General features: G+C 45.7%; 1 protein-coding gene and 1 long non-coding RNA gene across 11 annotated transcripts in view; one reads left to right on the top strand and one right to left on the bottom strand.

Annotated features, from left to right (window-relative positions):
* Nucleotides 1-11,488: 11,488 nt before the first annotated feature.
* Nucleotides 11,489-19,327, bottom strand: LOC106832579 (uncharacterized). 4 transcript variants are annotated; one of them, XR_011503218.1, is made up of 5 exons: nt 19,193-19,327; nt 16,551-19,118; nt 16,294-16,450; nt 13,911-14,229; nt 11,511-11,875 (listed from the first exon to the last, which is right to left on the bottom strand). It is a non-coding gene; the product is annotated as an uncharacterized lncRNA (long non-coding RNA). The 4 variants fall into 4 exon arrangements; XR_011503217.1 differs by lacking the exon at nt 16,551-19,118 and having other exon boundaries at nt 11,490-12,009; nt 13,911-14,322; nt 19,193-19,286; XR_011503220.1 differs by lacking the exons at nt 13,911-14,229; nt 16,294-16,450; nt 16,551-19,118 and adding an exon at nt 14,261-14,322 and having other exon boundaries at nt 11,489-12,009; nt 19,193-19,325.
* Nucleotides 19,328-19,675: 348 nt separating this feature from the next.
* Nucleotides 19,676-23,587, top strand: part of ATP13A3 (ATPase 13A3) — an 81,532-nt gene continuing 77,620 nt past the window's right edge. For 4 of the 7 annotated variants that reach the window (XR_011503215.1, XR_011503216.1, XM_070509157.1 and 1 more), the window contains exons 1-2: nt 19,720-19,859; nt 20,642-20,669. The gene's annotated coding sequence lies outside the window, so the exon portion shown is untranslated. Of the gene's footprint in view, nt 19,860-20,641; nt 20,670-22,973; nt 23,130-23,587 lie in introns of those variants that run through there. The other 3 variants (XM_070509158.1, XM_070509161.1, XM_070509162.1) reach the window with 2 other exon arrangements.

The raw sequence follows: 23,587 nt of genomic DNA on the forward strand, positions 1-23,587 counted from the left end.
AAAAACCACACCCACGTTCAGTTCCACACAAGAAGGACCATTTATTTGCAGCAACATCCTGGTCAGAGGAGTACTATAAGGAAGTTGGGAGAAATAGGGTCCAAAGGTAACTCAATGGTCGCTCACGTTGATCAAGAGTCACTTTGTGCTGGGCACTAAGCTAAGTGCTTTCCGGGGGTGATCTTGTTTAATCCTCATGACAGCCCCATGGGGTGGTTACTACTGTGATCATCCTCAACTAACAGCTCAGGAAATTGAGACACAGAGAGGGGAAGTGAGAGCCAAACCATTCGGTGCCTTGAAGGCCTAACTAGGACTTTGAACTCCCACAGGCAGAGGGGAGCCACTGAATGTTCTTGAGCAGAGGAGTGACATAGTAATACTGGTGCTTCAGAAAAGAGCAATACAGTACAGTAGTTAGGAGTTGGACTTTGGCACCAAACTACCTGGTTTTATAAAATCCCTGTTCTGCCCCTTGCCAGCTGTGCAATGTTAGACATAGTATTTAACTGCTCTCTGCCTCAGTTTTCTCATCTATAAAATGGGGATAAGAAAAGAAAGCATCCAGCTTTTAGGGTTTTATGAGGAGTAAATGAGATAATAAATGCAGAGCGTTTAGAACAGTGGTGGCACATATGTGTATGACAACTGTGAGCTATTATCCCAATGTGAGCTTTCTGCCAGATGGACTGGACAGAGGCCAGAGGCAGGGAGGCCAGCAGGAGGCAGGGACTGAAGAAGCACTGCCTAGGGTGATGGCAGCTGGAATAGGGAGTAAGATGTTTTTTCTTTTTCTTTTTTTCTGATGAGGAAGATTCATCCTGAGCTAACATCTGTGCCAGTCTTCCTCTATTTTGTATGTGGGATGCTGCCACAGCATGGCCACCGCTGAATGGTATAAATCTGTGCTTGGAACCGAACCTGGGCTGCTGAAGTGGAGTGTGCTGAACTTAACCACTAGGCCACAGGGCTGGCCTGAGAGTAAGTTATTTTAAAGTAAGATTCAATAGGACTCATTAACTGAAAATATGAGATAAAGAAGAATAGTTAATAATGACTCTCAGATTCCCAGTGTCATTAACTGGGAGGGAAAAGGCTTCTGAGGGCAACAGGAAAACTAGGAAAGGAGCTAGTTTTGAGAGTAAGAGCACACTTTGGGAAGTCATGGGGGCTGTCCAGGACCCTGGGTTCTATGGCAGCTCTGCCACCAGCCGGCATGTCAGCTTGGCAAAAGCTTCCTTCCTCCTCTGGGGCTCAGTTTTCACATCAGCAAAGTGAAGCTTTTACCATCGACTGATGATTGGATAAAGAAGGTGTGGTATATATATACAATGGAATACTACTCAGCCATAAAAAAGACAAATTCATCCCATTTGCAATAACGTGGAAGGACCTGGAGGGAATTATGCTAAGAGAAATCAGCCAGACTGAGAAAGACAAACACCAGATGATTTCACTCATATTTGGACTATAAACAAACATATGGACAAAGAAAACAGTTCAGTGGTCACCAGGGGAAGGAGGGTGGGGGAGTGGGCACAGGGGGTGAAGGGGAGCACTTTATGGGGAGACAGACAAGAAATAATGTACAACTGAAATCTCACATCGATGTAAACTATTATGAACTCGATAAAAAGAAAAAAATAAGAAAAAAAATAAACGAAACTTTTACACTTGAGATCTCAAAGTTCTCTCCCAACTTAGACATTTTCCAGTTTCACCCCAGATGGCCCTAAAGAAAGCGTGGTGCTGACAGCCTGGCTGTTAGGCTTTTTGAGGTTCAGCCGCAGGTGACAGGCGGAAGGCAGTAATGTAAGAGGAACTCCCCCTATTCTTCCTCGAACTCCCTTACATGTTGTGCCCCAGGCCTTGCAATTGCCCCCTCAGCCAGGGTCTCCACAGATCCTCGCACCTCTCAAGAGATTCTGGGGACCGGAGTCAGAGAACATCAAGTTCAACATTTATTTGATTTAGCTTCACTCTCCTGCTTGATTGGTTCCTGCCTCGCGCTTTGGTTTTCTACCAGATTAGAGAAGAAAGGAAAGGTTGTTTTTAAAAGTTGACTTTCCTTAGCACTGGCGTCAGAGACATAGCAACAGTGAACCTGGCAAGCTTGGTGGTGGCAGCAGCCCAGGAAACCTTGTGTTTACCCAGAGGGTGCACCTGAGGGGGCGGAGCACCACCTGTCCAGGTGTGTGCCCGGAGCTGGCCTCGGGCAGGTGCGGGCAGAGCACCTTCCATTCAGGACAGCCTGTAGGAGAATGGCCAGGCACTCTTCTGAGAAAAGCTGCATTTTGAAATAGAGCTTCACATAAAATAGAATGAAAAAACTGAGGCTGGCTAATGGACATGCAGAATGTGTGCTGATCAATTCAGATAGAAACAAACACGTGGGGAGACATTTCTGTCAAATAAAGTGCCACTTACACAACACAGAATAGGACTATACAGAGAAAGTTTTGCTCTGGTTGTGACAATATTTTCCTCAGGTGGTGACAAATGTAGGAATTAGACTTAGGAATTAAAACTTAACTCTAACAGTAGTGATTGACAGTCATTTAAAAAACTTTGTCTCTCAGACTAATCATCAGCGAGACTTTGACATTAACCAGGCTTCTTTCAGTTCACGTGGAATCGTCACTGTCGTTCGTGTCAGCAAATATTTACTGTTCCTTTTTATATTAAATAAATCCTGTTTGTCAAAGGTATTTTCTACACTTTAAAGCACTCTGCAAAGACGTTGGTGTGTTTGGTGGCTAGAGGATAGACTTCACTGCCAAAAATATCATGCCCCACATTTTACAGATAAGGAGACAGGCCCTGGGAAGCAAAAAGCCTCACCAATCATCCTTCCCTACTGACGATTCAAGGAGGTGAGACATGCAAGCATTTGATAATCTAGCTCAAGAGAGAGACACTGAGAAATTAAACCCATGGTGTTGAATTCCTTGTTTGTTCTTCATTTGAGTAGCACGTCCTGGTGCCTCTGAGGGTGAAGTGATGACGTAGGAGCCCAAGTCTTCCAAGCAAGGTTGGAGAGATGGTAGAGAAACCTAAATCAGAAGAGGGCACAGAAGCGTCTGGATCTGGAAGGATCATGGCTCCCTGGAGAGACAGTGGGCTGCTGAAGACTGACAGTGACCGAGACCTGAGACAGGTGCCGAGTCTCTAGCAGGGAGGCCTGGGAATCTGTTTTCACAGCACCCACAGGTGACTTCAGTGATTGGCTAAATATCAAAGTGGAAAACATGGGGAAAGCATGAGGGGTGGTGTGGGGAGAACCCACCCTTTGGCCAAGTCATTCCACTGAAGTCAATCTCAGTGAAATAATCCGAAACATGGACAAAGGTTTATACACTCCAGAATTATTTATAATTGCTCCTGCTCTCCGCATTTCTCCCCAGTTCACCCAGTGGACTAGTCACACTGAAATACTTGTGGTTCCCCTAAATGTCCTGCAACTTCCCTCATGTCTCTAGGCCTCTATATATACACTGCATCTTCCTATCTCCTTTCACTTTTCATTCTTTACCATCCTTCTGGAATCAGGTAAGTGTTACCTCCTTCCAGAAGCATTTTCTGTCACCAAATGTTTTGAGCTAAACTGAGTCTCCTTGAAATTCATGTGTTGACACTGACCCCAATGCCTTGGAATGTGACTGTGTTTGGAGGGCCTTTAAAGCAATGAGTAAGTTAAAATGAGGCCATTAGGGTCGGCCCTAATCCAATCTGACAGGCGCCCTTATAAGAAGAGGAGATTTGGACGCCCAGACCCCAGGGATGCACACACAGAAACACCATGTAGGGCACAGCCTCCACCTGCAAGTCAAGGAGAGAGGCCTCAGAGGAAACCAAACCTGCTGACACCTTCATCTCGGACTCCTAGCCCCCAGAGCTGTGAGAAAATACATCTCTGTTGTTTTAAGCCACTCAGTCTGTGGCACTTTGTAAGTCCTTTCCTCTTTGGTTACTGTATCCCCTTGTGTTTCCCTTTGTCACCTTATATTAATTGTCGATGTCTCCTTCCCAGTCACTTTTTTCCACCTTTGAGTTCCTGGAGGTCTAAACTTACTCGTTTTTGTGTCCTCAAACACAGCCCAGTGCCCGACTCTTGAAAGGCCAGAGTTCAATAAATGCAGAATGAATTAATTAATATGAGTGCAAACAGTATGCAATGTAAATAAGGAACTGGACAAGCAAATTACAGCATATTCATATGACTAAAATAATGCTTACAACCATTTTTTAATAACGTGGAGAAAATGCTTATGTTCTTATATTAAGTGGAAAAAAAAGTAGGATAAGAGATTCTACTTTCAGAATGTGCACAATTATGTTAAAATGAATCTAAAGTGCCTGAAAGGAAATACGCAAATGTTCGTAGTGCCTCATCTGGGTAGCGCCATCATGGATATTTGTCTTCATTCTTGCTTCCTATTTAGGAAATTTGCACCCATGGTGTTTCCTACTGAAAGTCTTCCTTACGTGCTCAGGAAGTCTCCACAATGATCTGTACTTACCTCTTTCGTTGCATCTCTCTGCATCTGAATTTCCTGGTTTCTTATTTCTGTTTCACTAGGCTAGACTATAACCTCCTTGGGATGGGAGCGGTGTTTTTGTACTATTGTTTCTCCAGTGCCCGGCACATTCTAAAACACACAGCAATCATTCACTACATAATTCTTCAATGAATGATGGCAACAACAATCACAAAACAGAAAGTTGTTTTGTAAGAAAGGAAATTCTCATTAAACCTCTTTTCCTTATGTCTGGCAATCCAGACATATGCAAGCAGAGGCAATGGTTTGTCACTACGAACGGAGGCCTACAGTGATTCAAGTGACCTTGTATGAAAAATAAGCCATGAGATGGGTCCACAGAGAAGAGAAGGATGTTGTGATTTGCGAAAACTTTCTGAAAGGCGCAGGTGTCCAACATGTGGAGGATGGGGAAAGAAAATCGGACCACGTTTTGTCAGAGCTTATCAAAATCCCTCAGCAGTCAGTCCATTTGTTCACCTACGACACGAAGTGGCGGTAAGATAACACACACGTGTTTATGAGGAAAAGTTACTGGCAAAACACACCAAGTGATGAGTTGTCACAAGCCAACCACTTTTCCTCTCTGAAGTTTAGCCTCAATTTCTGGAGAAATTTAGCAACGAATACCCACATCCACACTTGTAGATGAGAATGGAGCTGTCTCCATAAATACTAGGTCAGAGACTCCTTCCAAAGCTTGAAAACTGCAGAGTGACTGCTTAGGGCACCCACCACAGATCCCCACAGTGGGCCCAGCCCTCTGGGTTCATCTCAGCTTTGTTCACACACTCAGAACAATGTGAAACCCAGTTGGCCCGAAGCAAAGGTGGGGATCTTAGAAAAACACAGCTGCAAGTCTTAGCTCATGTGTAAATGCTCCCCTGTGTCATGCACACAATGTTTTTTCATTTGCTTGCCTCTGAAAGCTAAGCTTTTGGGTTTTAAACTTAATCCCAACAAACCTAAACTGATGTCTCTTAAATATGCTTGTGATATAGTAAATCAACACCCTATTAGGAAGTGATTCAAGTATTAAATATTTAGGAACTTATTAGAGTACAAGAGAATTGCAACATGTAAGCCCTCAGGTGGGAAGAGATGCTGGTAATCTCTTTCGTGTACCGAGCAGCAGCTAGCTGACATTGTGTAAAACAGGGCCAAGCTCCTGGTCGTATGCCTGTTCATATATTTCACCCAAGCAAAGCTTAAATCTGACCTTTGAAATAATGAAAACATCCAGGATAACCCCTCACCCCACTTTTTCTACCTGATTTATTGTTTTTGCCTCTTTGTGGTCTTCTTTATCAACACAAGTTGAAATTAAGTCCTGCGTTGCAAAGAGAGAATATTCATTGATTCAGTAAAAATTTCCAGCATTGAGTAGGACCTTCTCTGTGCCAGGCATGGCTCCAGGCACTTGGGAAAAATCAGTAAATAAGACACAGAGACAAAGGCCCTTGTGGAGCATATATAGCAATACGGAAAATAACAAAAACAAATTGCATAATAAATAAGAAAACTGCACAGCGTGTTGGAAGGTGACAGGTGAAACAGTAGGATCAAGTATTGTTGGACGTGGTGGTGGAGAGAGTTGCAGTATTAAACAGGTGGTCAGTCCCATGGAGAGACCTGAGCAGGGGTGAAGAAGGTGGGGCAGTCAGCCAAGCAAAGATTTGGAGGAAGAGAGCTGCAAGGGCAACAGAGAGAAAGCCTGCATGTGCTGGTTGTGTCAGAGCAATCCCAAGGAGACCACGTGGCAGGTGAGGAGAGAGCCTGGGTGGGATAGTAGGAGGGGATGTCAGAGGAGGAAGGGGGAGGGGAAGCAGGTCAGGTGGGCTTTGCAGCCTACATAAGGATGTTTGTCGGCTTTTCTAGTCTATACAGAAACTGGAAGCAGTCAAGTGACTGGACAAACAAGGCTGGTTCTTTGAACAAGCCGAGTGGAAACCTGGGAACCAGACCTTCTCTCTCTACCACTAAGTTAATTAATTGCCTGATGTTGGACAAGGCCTATTTCAGAGCTTCCGTCTCCACGGTTGAATTAAATCATTCCTAAGGCTCCTTTCAGTTCTAAGATCCTATGACTTTAGGCAGCTGTCTCCAGCATGGGATTTGAGCAGCAGGGAAATGTCTCAAAGTTCAAAAATCTCATGCTTCTGCAGCCACCAGACCTAAAATCCCCAGACGAGCCTCAAGGTTACAGCCTTTCTGGAGTCATGGGTCTCCTTTGAAAAAATTGGACAAGAGTTACAGAACCTCTCCCCAGGGAAAGGCAGAGCTACATCCACACTCTGGGTGTTGCTCAGGGCTGTAGGGGGTTCATGGGTCATTGAAGCCTAACCATAGACCCCTCACCCAAAGTGATCTGTGGGTTACTCAACACTCAGTGCATTAAGAAGGCTTGTTATTGTCCCCTCAGCTTTCTATTATAAAGATATTTCATACATTCAGAGAAATTGAAAGAATTGCACAGCAAACTCCTGTATATCTTCCATTTAAATTTTTTAAATGTTAATATGTTACTATATTTATTTTATCTATCTATCCATCTTTGCTGTTTTGTTGTTGTTGACCCATTTGAAAGTTGCAAATATCATGGGACTTTATCTCAAAATGCTTTCTGCAAATACCTCTTAAGAATAAGAACAATCCTTTTATACCACACCATTATCACATCTAAGAAAACTAAAATGGATTCCACAATCTTATATCTAGTCCAAATTCAAAATTCCCTTCATTCTAAGAATGACTTTTACATGTTACCACGATTCCAATCAAGGTTTACACATTGCATTTGATTGTTACGTTTTGTTCGTCTATTTTATTCTAAAATAACACCTCCGTGGCTCTGTTTTTTGATTATTTTCAAGATATTGACTTTTTGGAAGAGTTCAGACTAGTTGTCTCATAGAATGTTCCCACTTCTGGATTTGATTGATTGTTCCCTACTGGTGTCTAACTCATTCCTCTATCCCCTGCATTTCCTGTAAACAGGAAGTTAGAGCTAATGGAAATTTGTGAGTTTTAACTAGGTTAAAGTATGATGTAATCTGGGAAGAGAGAATCCATTTTCCAGGCATTGACAGGATTAAGTGCCATTTTAGGAGGTTGACACTTTAGAAGACCTTAGCCTTATAGGACTCCATCCCTAACGTTTAACGACCTAGGGAGGAGGACGTGGTTACATACAGACAGAGAAGAGAGAGAGGCAAGCTTTCCCTAGCAGTGAGAGGAGCAGCACTGAATTTGGAGTTTAGCCCTGAAGTTGATCATTTTCACTCCATGACCCTCAGTTTCCTCATCTAAAAATTGGAATAAGAATAATTTCCTTTCAATGGATTGCTGGGCTTAAATGAAATAATCAGAAAATTCTTTCCCTGTAAAATGAGAAGATCTACAGGGAAGCAGCTCTGCCCCAGGGACAGACACCAAATGCCGATATGTCCTTGATTCCTCCCAAGTGAGTGAGCAAAGTATGAATCTATCTGTTTATCTATCTATCTACCTACCTATCTATCTAGAGTGATGAATTTCTGATACTTCTCAAGACTTACTGGAAAGAGTGGTGAGAGTCTGTTTTTCAATGATGCTTAATGCAGTGGCTCTCAATCAGGGGCAATTTGTCCTCCGTGGGACATTTGGCAATAGCGGAATACATTTTATGTTGTTAAACTGGGAAGCTGCTGCTCGCTTCTAGCAGGTGGAGGCGAAGATGCTGCTAGATACCCTACAAGGCACAGGACAGGCCTCCCCCACCCCAAAGAATTATCCAGCTCAAAATGTCAACAGTGCTGGTGTAGAGAAACCTTGATTTGATGTGAAGCACAATTAAACATTGAACCTTAGTCCAAAATCCTGAACCAATCCTTCAACTAAATGTTGGGATTTGAGGTGACACCAAAATCCCATGCCATAAAACAGCAAATGATGAATAGAGGAAGAAAAACAGAAAGAAAAAAATGGATATACAGATACGTTAATCATTTCAATCAACGTACGACTGAGCTTCCTCCAAGGCGAAGAAGAAATTACAATCAGTTGCATAGTTTTGATTATCAGAAAGGATAATTCCTAAGGGACATTGCTTTTCCTAAAATAAATGAAACATAAAATTTTCGTAAAGTATTTTATAATCCAGGGAACGTGAGTGATGTGAGGATGGGATGTGCAGTATTCTCAGTATGAGTGCAAAGGATGCAGAAGGAAGATCCATATGGCTATTATAGCAGCTTAGATAAAAATTATAGGAAAGATATATTTAGTTGAAACTCTGTTAGGGTGATTCCGTGAGGCACTAGAGTAATATGATATTTCACATAATATAAATATTAATATTTCATTTGGAACCTTCTGATGGTCTGATGTGATGGGAGAATTGAATTACAGTAGCTGAAAGAATATAAGATTTAAGTAAAGGTACAGCTGAACCATGGCCTGGAATCCTTACTATGTTATTTAAAACCCTTTGCAAATATACCTTTTTTTTTTTTTTTGAGGAAGATTAGCCTTGAGCTAACATTCACTGCCAATCCTCCTCTTTTTTGCTGAGGAAGACTGGCCCTGAGCTAACATCCGTGCCCATCTTCCTCTACTTTATATGTGGGACGCCTGCCACAGCATGGCTTGACAAGCAGTGCGTAGGTCCACACCTGGGATCCGAACCGGTCAACCCCGGGCCACCAAAGTGGAACATGTGAACTTAACTGCTGTGCCACCGGCCTGCCCCTGTAAATATACTATTTTTTAAATTGACAACTTTATTGAAATATTATTCACATACCATTAAAATCACACTTTTAAAGCGTAAAGTCAGTGGTTTGTAGCATATTCACAAGAGTTGTACAACCATCACCACTATCTAATTTCAGAATATTTTTATGACGCCAAAAGAAAACCCTGTACACATTAGCAGTCACCCTCTCTTCACCCCCTCACCTCCCATCCCCACCCCTGGCAAACACTAGTCTACTTTCTGTCTCCACGGATTTGCCTATTCTGGACATTTCACACAAATGGAATCATATAAGATGTAGCCTTTTGTGTCTGGCTTCTTTCACTTAGCATAGTTTTTTTGAGGTTCATCCATGTTGTAACATGTATCAATATTTCATTCTTTTTATTGCCAAATAATATTCCCTTGTATGGATATACTACATTTTGTTCATTCACCCATTAGTTGATAGACATTTGGATTATTTCCACTCACTGGTTATTATGAATAAGGCTGCTATAAACTTTGGCATGAATGTTTTTATCATGAAAGGGTATTGAATTTTGCAATACTTTTTCTGCATCTATTGAGATGATCCTGTGGTTTTTGCCCTTTATTCTATTTACATGGTGTATTTATGATTTTGATATGTAAAACCAACCTTTACATTCCTGGGATAAATCCCACTTGGTCACGGTGTAAAATCCTTTTCATATGTTACTGGACTTGGTTTGCTAGTAGTTTGTTAAGGATATCTGTGTCTATATTCATAAGAGATATTGGTCTGTAGATTTCTTTTCTTGTGATGTCTTCCGCCGGTTTTGGTTTTCAGGTATTTTTTTTTTTGTAATGTGTTTTCGAATTTTTAAAAAAATTTTTTTTTTTCCTTTTTATCCCCAAAGCCCCCCCGGTACATAGTTGTATATTCTTCTTTGTGGGTCCTTCTAGTTGTGGCATGTAGGACGCTGCCTCAGCGTGGTTTGATGAGCTATGCTATGAAGGTATTTTGTAGATGTGCTTAAATTCCACAATCGAGTAAGGGAGATTATCCCAATAAGGTGGGTGGGCCTAATTCAATTGTTTGAAAGGCCTTATGTATAGAGTTGAGGCTTCCCTGAAGCAGAAATTCCATCTAAGAGTTCTAGTCTGCCCTCCCGGAGGACCGGCCCTGCAGATTCCAGCCTTGCCTCGCCTGCCCCATCCAGCCTGTAGGCCAATTCCTGGCAATAAGTCTCTCAATATATATCTCCTACTGATTCTCCTTCTCTGATTAATCCCTGACTCTTACAAGGAGGGCCAAGTTTACTGAAAAAAATGTTAAGAATTCTAAACCTCCTTCCCTACATTTATTAAGACTACAGGCTAGTTTATTCACTATTTATTGAGTGGCTACCACCAGGTGGTTATTCTAGTCACTGGGGCTATAGGAATGAACAAAATAGAGAAAGTTCCTGTTTTCATGGAGGTTTCATAGCAATAGTAACAATTATTGATCACCTACTTCTGTGGCCACATGTCGTGGGGGATAAAAAGGTGAGTCGACTATACCTTCTCTCTTGCAGCTTGTAATCAGTCTGCTCATATTTGAATTGGAATGGAGGAGGGTGGAGCTGAGCGTGATTTTTATTTGTGGGAAAACGTAATTTCTAATAAAGAGATAAAATCAAGTATTTCAAGAACCCAAAGGAGCTATTAGGGACCCCTTGAAGGAATATTTGAGATCTTTAGAGTCCTGAGTCTTTTTAAAATTTACATACACCTTAAAAATGAAACCAAGGTCATAAATTTATTTAAAGGGACCCTAAATAAATCACATGAGCTTAAAAAATTATAAAGGAAATTTTTGGTAAAGCCCCAAGAGGTTTCCCTTTGGTTGTCTTCGTGGTAATTATGAGCTATTTCAGTGTATGTCAGGAGTGTAGAGACAAAGAACAAGGTGGAAACAGCCAGACGTTCCTGGTGTTCTCCACCTTGAAGCCTTGTTCTCTTTCATTTTGTGCCTGCAGCTCTTATGAAATTTGCAGAACCTCGGGGTGCTTAGATTCTGCTTCCTAGACTAGATTACAGGTAACCTCACGGTGGAGGTGCGTTTTGGATCAACTCACTTTTGAAACGTTTATGAAAGAAATTCTTTGGCAATGGGACTTCCACTCAGGAGCTCAATCAGTATTTCCTTAATTGACCAATTCTGGTGAGGCATCTTTGCTTTGAGGAAAAAAAAACCAACAAGAAGATTCAATGGGTTCTTTTTCTTTATTACTATAAGGAAGAAACTGTCTTCAGCAAACAGAAGATAACAGCTTTCGGACGATCCTGAATACTGACCCACGGTTTATATGAAAATCTACCGCCCTGATGCGGCAACCAGGCATCCTTCTGACCTACGATCCTTTCAGTGAGCAATTCTTCCTTGGTGCCAGGAGCCCAAAGGAAACAGTCGACCACCTGTAGCTGGGCTTGTTCCTCATTTGCTCTAGAAGCCAGAACCGCCAGCTCTGAAAATAGGTCACAAGCAGTCCCTAAGAGGCTCACAGGAAGTAGCTGCAAAGGTCAGGGGAAGTTTTTAATGACGATCCAGGAGGACAGTGGGTAACAGGCTTCGAGGAGCTTCTCTGCTTGGCATCTGAAACAGCCACATGGAGGAACTGCCTCGGAGACAGAACGACAGGCATAGAGATGGGGGCCTGCTGCCTGAGCCCCATAAAAGAGCAAAAAGCCCGTGTCTGTATAGGAGATTCATCCTGCAGGACCTGAGGGCTGATGGTGAGCGATTTACAGCATCAACTTCAGAAATCCAGTCTAACAACCCCCAGTGGAGAGTTGGGGTTGGGATGAACAATCTCTGAATTAATTCAACCCTGAGATATCAGGATCCCATAAAGCACATATTTCTATTAATACTCATTTTCATGGATTATTTGTTACTCAAGTTTACATCCTAATGCTATTTCACTGACACAATTGTTATAGTACAAATGCTAGGGTACGGTTATAATCTTGACATTACTTTTCACTTGTCTTATTGGCCTAGAACACAATTTCAGAACCAGCTTGACCTTTGGGACCACCAGGCTCCTAATAATAACCATTGTGTCAGCCTATACAAATAGGCAGGACACCATAGAGTAGGGAGCAGCCAATGTTTTCTGTAAACAACCAGATAGTAAATATTTTGGGCTTTTTGGGTCATATGGTCTCTGCCACAACTACTCAACTCTGCCACTCTAACACAAAAGCAGCCACAGACAACATGTAAATGAACGAGCATGGCTGTGTTCCAATAAAACTCTATTTATTAAACCAGGCAGGTGCCTTTGACTTGGGGCCCTAGAGGTTAAAAGCATGCATGGACTCTGGAGCCAGGTTCAAATCCTGGCTCTATTACTTGCTAGCTGTGTGGCCTTAGAGAACTTAGTTAACTTCTCTGTGCTTTGGTCTTTTCATCTCTAAACTGATAACAGTACTTACTCTACAGTGTTGTTATAAAGGTTAAGTATGTAAATTTGTAAAGTATTTAAACAGTTCCTAGCAGACAGTAAGTGCTATATGTGTTTATTAGATAATCCGCCATCCTGTGAGGTCGGTAATAGTCTTCCTATTAAAATTGAAATTCAAAGAAATAAACATGTTACTTCTAAGAATGCTAAGAATTATACCTAGTTTTCCCATCTCCAATACAATTAGTCTTTTCTCATCAGAGGTGAAATCATTATATGTAAATACAAGGAAATTCCCTGTAACATCCTATGAGGCAGGCCTTGCCCCTAAAACCATCATCTAAAGGCTGCTTGTATTTCTCCTGTTCTTGTCCACATGAGGAGTTACTATAAGTGGCAGTGTGCTGGAGCTGGTTTCTGTTGGCTCCTTAAAGCAGACTGCTAAGTTATTTCGTTTCTGCTAAGAATTTTGTGAGCCACCTAAACTGTTGGTAGCTTGAAATTAGCCGTGGTGGGGTATTTACATCACGAAATTGGCAGGTGCTACAAATCAGGAGTTCCCTCCTTTTGTAGGACCGATTTCTAGCACTCCTCCAGCAGGGGCCCTACGCCCTGAACACTCAGCAGCGTGTGACCCAACATATCCTATGGCACCATGGCCTGAGAAGAATGTGGGGCCCCTGGCTGTTGTTTCGTGGCAGAGGCAAAAAAAAGATTACATATTTTGCTTAGCAACAGAAATGAATCAGTGGTGGCCGCTGGACTCTGATTTCTAGACATCTGACTCACAGCTCTGCTCCCTGTTCTGTTCCAAAATACACACACACACACACACACACAGGCCTCTGTGGTTCAAGCTAAACAGGGACAGAATGGCATAGGAGCTAAAGGAAACAGAGCTTGTTAAGCAAACATTATAATCAAAATACTTTCACTGGCCACCTTTTCCAGAAAAGACAGGGAGTACTGTGGCATTTTTTTTAGCCTCTCTTAAGGTGAAGTCTTCCTAAGGTAAACACGTGTCCTCTAACCTTTCATGGAAGCAGCAGAGAAAACATAAAAGAGGGCTGAAGTCAGTCAAAGGGGCAGTGAGACGAATCACCTCCTCTTGGGAAGTTGTGGAACTCATTTTTCGTCCCTGTAAGATGGGAATCCTAACCATTCCATTGCTAGTCTGACTTAGTGGTTGTGAAAATTGATGATAATTTGTTACTCACTTACTCGGCACACATTACTGAGCACCATCATGGGCTGGGTCTCGGCCAGGAGCTGAGGATCCAGAGATGGCTTAGTTAGGTCCTTGCTCATGAGGCAGTCAGAGTCTGGGTGTTTAAACAGATAATCCAAAGACTTTGGATCCCAGAGGATGGGTCACTATGGCTTTGTTCAGTCATACTGATGAAGAGTTTGGCCCTGGAGCCAAGTTGCCTGGGTTGAATCCTGGCTGTGCTGCTGTTTACCAGCTCTGCGACCTTGAGTGAGCTATTAAACATCTTTTTCTATTCTGTAAAATGGGACTTTACGTTTTCCTCAGTTTCATCTGTAAACATAGAGATGATAATAGTACTTACTTCTTAGGATTGTTTGAAAGATTAAATGAACTCATACATGTAAAGTTTCCTCAGTTTCTCATCTATAAAAAAATACAGATAATAGTAACTATTACTTTTAGTATTGGCATTGTTGTGATGATCAAATAACACATGAAAATATTTAGAACTGTAGAAACAAACACATAAATAGGACATAGAGTGACAGAAGACAAAGATACTAAGCAGATACTTATTCAAGGTTGTAAATGCAGTGAAAAAGATGCACAGGAGAGGGATTCTTAGCCTGGGAGTTAGGAAAGACATTTGAAGATGATGTTTGAGATTGTAAATTCATTCATTCATTCATTCATCAGACTACAAACATTTAAACATCTACCATATGCCAGGCTTCATCTAGTGCTGGATATACGGTGATAAAGCAAACCAACTCAGTCTCTGCCAGTAGCAGCACCAAAAAATAGCTTGGGGGGGAGGCCAGGGGGGATGCTTTACGTGCCCCTTCCCCATAATTCCTTCCCCCACTTACAAAAATGGACAATCTTAAAAAGTGTCATGCAAACACCTTAAGAAAAACCCTCAGTTCTTCTTCCAAAGAGATTGCTACTTTTAAGGCCCTTCTAGAAAAATTCTGGAGCTACAACTGGTCCCCATCTTCACAGAGCTTGAAGTCTGGTGGGAGAGGCAGGTGTTAAATACATAAACTCACAGGTAATTAAAATTCCGATAATCGTTATAAAGAAAATAATGGAGGTCATCAGAAAATAAAGGAAGGAATGAGTGGCTGGGGAAGGCCTTTTTCAAGAACTATCTGTTTTTAAGCCAAGAGCTGAACTTTAAGAGTGAGCGGGGCAAGGGAAAAGGGAAGAGAGAAAGAACAGGTTTTGCAAAGGCCTTGAGGCAGGAAAGAGCTTGGAGTGTTTGAGGAACTGAAAAGTGGCCTGCTGTGGTTGGAATGAGGTAAGATAGGGAAGGAGATCTGCGGCGGGAGGAGGGTGAGGGTAGAGGAGTGCCAGTGAAGGGGGAGCAATGGGCAGGCCACATCCAACACTGGACACTGTAGGTCAAAGAAATTCACATTTTATTCTCAGTGAAATGGGAAGCAGTTGAAAGCCTTCATCAAGAGCTGTGCTCCAAGTCACACACACACTAGTACCCTCTGGCTGCTGTGTGAGAATGGACTGGAAGGGGGTAAGGGTCAAAGTGGGGAAATCAGGTGGGGGCTAAGGCAGTAGTCCCAAGTGAGAGATGGAGGTGGCTTGGGTTATTCTAGTGGCAGCTGAGATGGAGAGATGTGGGAGGGTAGGAAATGGACTTAGCATTGTATTGGAAAGAATGACTCTCAGGTTTCTGGCTTGAGCAGCTGGGTGGGCGACAGTGTCTTTTGCTAAGGTGGAGAAGCCTGGGAAAGCAGCTGGTCTAGGGAGGAAGCGCAAGAGTTGAGTTTTGGATAAGTGAATTTACGAGGCAGCAGTGAGACATCATGTGACGGTGATAGGGAGGTATGGCCAGGACTCTGAAGAGAGAGCTGGCCTTCGAGTATACGGCTGAGAGTCATTAACGTACTTACAGACATTAGCTACAGCCGTGGTGGATGAGGTCACTGGGGGAATGCCTGTGTGTCAGCACTCCTACCCTTCTTTTGGGACCCAGACAGCTTTGAGAAGCTGAGGAAAGCTAGACTTCTTCCTTTAAAAGTATTGGTATTCAGTTTAAGGAGTTTATAGAGCCCCTGAACCCCATCCACCACTCTTGTAAGGTTGATAGACAATTCAAGGACAAATGATAAAACTTGTGTACAGAGAGAAATGGGCCCTGGACTGAGCCCTGGGAAGGAGCACCGTTTAGAGGGAGGATAGAGGAAGCACCCACTGTAGGTTGAGAAGGAGTCAATGAAGAGGAAGGAGGAATTCCAAAAGAGAATTATCCAAACTAAAAGAAAAGTGTTTCAAGAACGGGAAATGCATGTCGCTGAGAAGGCTAGAAAAATAAGGTGTGAAAAGTGTCCCTTGGAGTTGGCAACAGTGGTGACCTTTGGGAGGCCAGGACTGTACCTGTGAAGGGTTAGGTCTCTTGGGAGGGGGCATTGCCCCTTGGCAGAAACTGGAGTGAGGGAGAGACAGCGGATGCTGATGTGGGTTAATGTGTAGATCCGTGGGTGTTCCCTCTTGATGGTCTGCATTTTCTCAGTGAAACAGGAGGTAAGGTGACCTGGAGAGGGGAAGGCAAGCAAGGATGGGGCTTTTGAGGATGGAGGAGATGTGAAATAGTCCGTGGAAGGTAAATTAGAGTTTACTAGGAGGACTGTTACCTGTCTTGGGTTGTGATCATGGCTTGGGTCTTAAAAAGGGAGTAGGATCAAAGGAGGGAAGGGCTGGGCCCAGGCCCAGAATCATCCTGGGCGGAGATCAGCAAGCCTCCCAGGACTTCTCAAGACTCGCTTCACTGTCTTTCTCTCTGTCTTGGGCTTCTCCTCCTTTCCTGGCTCTGTTTTTTCCTCAGCCTATAAACATGCTCAAGCCTTTCCCAGTGACTCAGCATCTCCTCCCCCCCGTGTCCACATTCTCTTCTTTCCATACCCAAAACATCTGTAGCAGGGAATTTTTAGAAATATTTCAATCACTGTTTTTCTTCCTATAGCGTTCCCTTGCCTGGCTGTGTGTTGCCTTACTTTGAGGATTTTGGCTGCTTCTTGAAGTCTGGGGCTCTTTGTGGTCTTTTAAAAGCTTGAGGGCACTGCGAGGTTTGTATTGGATACCTTGTAGGTCCGCACTGCGGCCAGAAGCCAGGGGAACCTCTGCAGGATTTTAAAGAGAAGCGCATTTTAGAGAGTTCGCTCTGGAGGCTGAATGGAGGCTGAGTTTGTCTGCAGGAGACTTTAGGAGGCTGCTGCAACGGTTCAGGCTGGAAAGGATGGCTGGAACTCCCACCAGTAGGAATGGAGGCAGAGATTTGAGGTAGAGATCTAAGGAGGTGAAATAAATAGGACGAGTGATGGCATAAGGCAAAGGGCTGAATCAAGAATGACTCACTCATTCCCAGCTTTCCGATTCTGATGCCTGTAGATGGTGGTGTCAACAGCGGAGGGAGGGGCTGCTATGGAGGCAGAGGATGAGTTGTTTTGGACATGCTGAGTTTGGGGTACCCCTGAGATATCTAGACAGAGCTGCCTGGCAAGCAGTTGGATATTTGGGTCTAACTTTTGTGGAAGAGGTATAGGCTGGAAATGTCTGATTTGGCAGTTGAAACCATGGTGATGATGATGGGTGGAGGTGATTTCCCAAGAGTGCGGGGAGAAGAGCTGTGGGCTTAGAGTGGAGTCTCGCATTTAAGGTGCAGACTCATAATTGGTGGCACTTAAGGATGCCACCAAGAGAGGCAGCAGCTTTATTTACTGAGAGGGGAGAATCGGGAGAGTGCACTCTTTTGGAAGCCAAGGCAGTACTGAGATGCCAGAAGGTGGGAGACAGTCATGTGAGGTGTCAAATGTAGCAGAGAGAGCCAGAGAGCTAAGAACTGAGGAATGCCTACAGATTTGGGAAAATGAAGGTCATGGGTTACTGTCGCCTGAGCAGGGTAATGGAAGGTTGTGTGTTTGGGGAGGACGAGCCAGAGTGCCAAGTGTTGAGAAATGAGGAAGTGGAGACAGCTGACAGGGACCACTGTTGAAGTGGTCTCCATGAGAGGGAGAGAAGCACTTGGAAGCTAGCTGGAGTGGGCACTTCGAGCGCAGGGTTAGCTCGATAGTTTTGTTTTTAGGACTTGAGGGACTTGAGCTTGTTTAAAGGCTGAGGGCAAACAGCCAGGAGCCAAGCAGCTGGGAAAGGTGGAGGAGGAGACTTCATCCCCGCAGAGACAGCTTCTTACAGTTTGCCCAACACTTCCACACCCCTCATCTCATTTAATCATTTGAAGATCACGAGACTTGAAACAAACAAACGGTGAGACGTAGCCCAGGGATAGGAAGAGGGGTGTAGTTCCATCTCGGTCCAGAGCGCGTCCACGCCACGTGGTGTGAGGAAATGCGCCGACTGTCCAGCTCCGCACAGCCCAGGGCGGCCAGGAGCAGCGTGTGCCTGCCTCCCGGCGAGGTGACATCGGTGCCGTGGACTTGGGGGGGGGGGGCGGTGTGCTGCCTCAGATGAGGTGTTACCATGCGTCGCGGATCAGGGGTGGCAGCCCCCGAGAAGGCTCGCCATGTGCTACGAACCAGAACCTGAACGTTCCCTGCCTCCAGCGAGGTCTCCCCAAGCGCGCTGGACCAGGGGCCGCGCGCGTGCCGTCCCTTCCCTTCTTTACGCTCAAGCAGCTCAGAGCTCTGTTAGCGACAAGGTGGAATAACAATAACAGCGATGGCCGGGCCTCAAGGGCGCGGGCGAGGTAGACTCAGGGCCGAAACATGGCCGGAGCCCGGAGCAGCAGGTCCCTAAACGCGCCGAAGGGACGCCGCGAAAACCAAACTGGTGATTTGTATATCCGGCCGGGGCCCGGCCTCCAGATAAAGCTTCTGCGGAGGGAAGTATTTAATTTGCATCCAACACTGTCGCAAGAGACTCCTTCCCGCCGGAGGCGGCGGAGTGGGCGCGTGGGAGCTTTCTCCTGGGGACGCCTCCCAGTCCTCCGCCCCGAGGCCGGGCGCCGAGCCGGTTGTCAAAGGCGAATTACACGTAGTTTTCTGGTTGTTTGTTTCGGAGTGGGGAGGGTGTTGTTAAGAAACGAGAGACCTGGATTGGGAGCCAGTATCTGGCTTTCTCTCCATCAGACTCTGCGCAAGTCTAGTCTAGACCCCTCCCTGGGCCTCAGTTTCCCCGTTCGTAAAATGGGGATTTGGACTATGATCGTGTCTTTGCACGGCCAGAGTGGCGAATTCCACCTCCTCCTGCCAAAAAAGGCATCCTCCATTAGCAACCCTCTTCCCGCCAACACCCAGCTCTTTTGGGGCGCCCTCCTTACCCTTTCTGGTCTTCGCCCGCCTGGGGGGCTAACGGCGAGGGGGTGGCGGGGCCTGCGCCCCGCCCCGCCCCCTCCGTCTGGTCCCGCCCCTCCTGACGTCCCCTCTGCGCCCCTCCGCCCTCGGCGCTGGGATGAGGCCATCACGTGACCTCACATCCGGCGCGGGAGTCCCGAGCTCGCCGCGCGCGCGCTCTCCGCTCGCCCGCCCGCCGGCTTTCCCCGCAGCGTGAGCCCGGCCTCGCCGCCGAGGGGAGGGGGGTTCGCTCCGTCGCTGGGGGCGGGAGGCCGTTTCGGAGTGCAGCCCGCCCCCCTCCCCTGCCGCCTCCCCCTCGCCTCCCTCCTTGTTCTCGCCCGCCCCGGCTGCACGCCGCCGCTGCGGGCGCAGAGGAGGAGGGCGCGGACGGCCCTGCGCCCGGCTCGGCCCGGCCCCGCCGCGGCGCCTCCCTCGCCTCACCCCCAGCCGCAGCGTGCGGTGGCGGCGGCGTCTCGAGCCCGAGCGACCCGCGGCCGCCGGCGCCGGCCGAGGGCGATGGGGCTGGGCTGACGCGAGGCGCGGCGGCGGCGACAGCGGCGGGCCCCGGCCCCGGCCCCCCGCTGCCCCTCGGCTGCTCCGGCCGGGAGGCCGCCGAAGAGCGGCCCCAGCTTTCCCCGGGCGCCAGCAGGCAGGGTGAGTGGGGCGTGGAGCGGGTGGTGGTGGTGGTGGTGGTGGTGGTGATGATGATGGGGTAGGTCGGAGGAGGTGAATGGTGGTGTCAGGGGTGGCGGGTACCAGGTGAGCTTATAGGCGGCCTCCTCGGGCCGGAATCGGGCAACCCTTCTCGGGGAAGGTGTATGGGGGGTGGGATGGGGAGGGGAGCGCGCGGACCGCGGAATATCTGTCTGGGACAGGTGAGGCTAGGAGGGATCCACGTTGTGGGTGTGAAGGCCTGGTTTGGACACGCTGCTTGGCGTGGAGGGCGAGTATGTGTTGGGGCTTGGGAGTGGGGTGGTGGTCCAGCCCTTTTAGGCAGTCGGGAGATGGTGTGGTCGAAGGTGGGGGCATTGGCTGGGCGCTTGATGGCTTTCTGCGGATGCTGACTGAGGGAATCTCGAGTTCGTCCTTAGACGCGGAGTCGTAGAGCTCCTTGCCAGTCACTGCATTTTAGATAAACTTAAGTGAGGCCCAGAGAGGAAAAGTGACTTCTGACTTGCCTAAGGGCTCTCGCTCTGAATCTGGTGGTGAGGACTAGAAAAACCCAGGGCCCTCTCCTCCAGTACTTGCGTGGCCACGTTTTTTAGGGCCTTTCCTCCTCCCTTTTCTCTTCGCAAAGTTAGGTGGATGTCTGACCTCTTTTTTTCGAGGGGAGGGATGGCGAGGGACTCAGGTTGGGGATTGACAGTAACTCACTTCGGGTCTTCCCAGTTTGGAAAGCGTTTGTGACAGGTGTTTATCGTTTCTTCTTCCCATAGATCTGACAGAAACATCTGGACATAGGAGGTATGAATCACTCACATAATTAACTACTTTTAATCGTCAGTGTCTTGGAGCTGTATTTAGTGGTTATATTAGTGCAAAATGAATGAATATGAAGTCTTAAACCTAGAAACAGAAACCTGTGTTTCCTACACATGATTCTGAACTAAATGAGTAGAACATTTGTAGATGGAATGACTATTTTAGATTCATGAGTCAGGAAGTTAGAATTTCTTAAAAATCTAAGAAATGCAGGAACGTTAAAGATTATTGCAAAATGAACGCTGTCTTCTAGAGGCTTTGTTGCTAAAGTGAAGATATTCTGTTTTGATTGTCTTTTGAAGGGCAGTTACCTAGTTAAAAATCCTCTTCCTTTGGCCAGAACTCAGCCTCTCTACCAAAGTTCGTGTATTAACTTTGTTTCGCTGGAATATATGTGGCATTCTTTTCCTAGGAAGATTGTCGATTTGCTGAATAGGCCATGGTTGCCAAAATAAATTTATGTGGGCATCCCATTCTCATTGTGCAACCCTTTTTAAAGGCAAATCAGTTCCTGGAAGTTGTTTGAAATAGTAAGCTGATTATTGATTGTTGTTATGGAAGTTTACTTTTGCTACTATCCTTGTTTTTTTTTTTTCATTTTCCACTGTTAGATCTGGTGAGGGTGAGACAGTTAAGTGAGATTTTTGAACATCAGTAGAACAGCAAATCTTGTTTTTGGTCAGGGGATTGGGTAGGAAAAGTGATGATGCTGTTTGGTTGCCTCAATTTATGAGGAGTACAGTTACAAAAAAAATATTAAGTAGCAGTTTATTTTGAAAACAAGTTGATGGAGGCTTCACTTTAAGGCAGAGTTCAAATTATGTAGTAGGAGGCCAGGCCTTTGTCCAGGCCAACCAGGAAGCTTTATTTGGAGTACGTCTGGTCATTAAAATTTTAATTCACAACTGATTTGAGATAAATAGGATAAATTCATACATAGGTAGTCTTTGAGTGTTCTGAGACTCAGTTTCAGCGTCCGGCTGGTGGGGGAGGTTCCCGCACGTACAACAAGGAATTTTTGGACACCAGCAAGGTGTCCTAGAATTCAACTCAGTTCTGAAACTATCTACCCAGAGAGTTCGTCAGATACCACCAGTTAAGCGTTCATTCCTACAGGACCCCCTACACATGCCCCCCTGACTTTCCAACACCAGTGAAAAGCCCAGGCTGGTACCTGTGCTTCTAACTGACTGGCTGCAAATTGGAAGTTCCCATGACCTCCTCTTTGGACTTAAGGCACCAGTCACAAGTCCAATTTGTTACCTGTACTTCTGGTCAGAAGTGACCAGGACACCCTTCTCAGTTTCTGTTAATTTGCTAGAGCAGTGCACAGAACTCAGAGCAGCATTTTACTTATTGGGTCACCTGTTTATTATAAAAGGCTATAACTCAGGAACAGCCAGGTGGAAGAGATGCGTAGGGCACGGTATGGGGAAAGGGCTTGGAGCTTCCATGCTCGCTCTCTCCAGGTGCGCCACAAGTTCACCAACCCGGAAGCTTTCCGAACCCTCTCCTTTTGGGTTTTTATGGAGGCTTCATTACATAGGCATGATTGATTCAACCCCTCTTCCCTTCACAGAGTTGGGGGACAGGCAGTGGGACTGAAAATTCCAACCCTCTAATCACATGGTTGGTTCTCCTGGCAACCAGCCCCGGTCCTTAGGTGCTTCCTCATTCACATAACAAAAGATACCTTTATCACTGTCGACACTTAGGAAACTCCTAGGGTTTTGGGAGCTGTGAGCCGGGAACTGAATGAAGACCAAATATATATGAGAGATATCTTTTGGTCGTCTGAATGACCAAGTATATATTTCTTATGTTAAAAAGCAAAATCCAACTGAGTAAATTTAAAGATCTAATTGGTTTTATTAAGCAATTCATGAATTGGGCAGCATCCCATCCAGCAAATAGAGAAATACTGGGAGGAGTTAATAGAAAGTGGAAGGTTTTTATAGGAAGAAGAGTGGGGCAAGGAAATTATTAGCAAAAGGAAAGAAAGGATTATCTCGGGCCAGGACATCTTCTCTTTGGGGGGAAGAGAATGCAAAGGTTTTATCATGCAAATTTCTGCTTCTGTGTGAGATGGAGAGGCTCCACGTGCCAGATTACCTCATTGGTACTGACCAGAAAATTCCAGACTGGTTGATTAAGATTGCATTTCTTGGGAAGGTCAAAACTGCAGTTAGGTCAGGTATTGAATCTAGGTTTGGTATCGTGGGCTTTAGCGCAAGTGACGCCATTTTGGGCCTGTGGTTTCTCTTTAACACAGAAATCTCAATATCGCACCTGGGTCCTAGCCTAAAGTTTGGGAACCACAAAGGAAACCACCTTCCGTTTCCATCTCCTCTGCACCTCATAGTAGTACTCAAGCACACCTTCTCATCATCCAGCTGGGACCCCAGGGCCCCTGGCACCATCTCAGACCCTGGAAAGAGTACAGTAAGTGATAGCACTCATCACGCAGCAGCTGTGGGAGCAGGGCGGTTGAGGCAGGATGCTGGGGTGCCGTGGGTGGAACCAGGGCCACTTCCTTTTCCCTTGGGGCCCTGTCAGCCCACTGTTCCCCAGCTTCACCAGGAGTTGGATTGGCCTGGTCCCAGCCCTGTACCCTTATCAAGTGAGCTGGTGTGGCTTGAAAAGACCCTGATAGGTGATGGAAAAAGAAGATCAGGAGCCATTGGGGCTGAATAGGGTCAGGGAGGACCAGGAGGGACAGCCATTGCTGGAGTGCAAGCTGCCAAGGCATGAGGGGGCCTCTGGGAGAAAGTTGATGGTGGAGCTGCTAGCATCTGTTCTCTTATTATTTCTGATAATAGTAAAAGCAAGGGTGGAAAAAGCCGTTAAACTGCAGTTTAGGCCCAGCAGTTGGCAGAGAAATGGGCAGGAGGGAGGGGCCA

The sequence above is a fragment of the Equus asinus genome, chromosome 5 (genome assembly GCF_041296235.1).
Source record: "Equus asinus isolate D_3611 breed Donkey chromosome 5, EquAss-T2T_v2, whole genome shotgun sequence".
Lineage (NCBI taxonomy): Eukaryota > Metazoa > Chordata > Mammalia > Perissodactyla > Equidae > Equus > Equus asinus.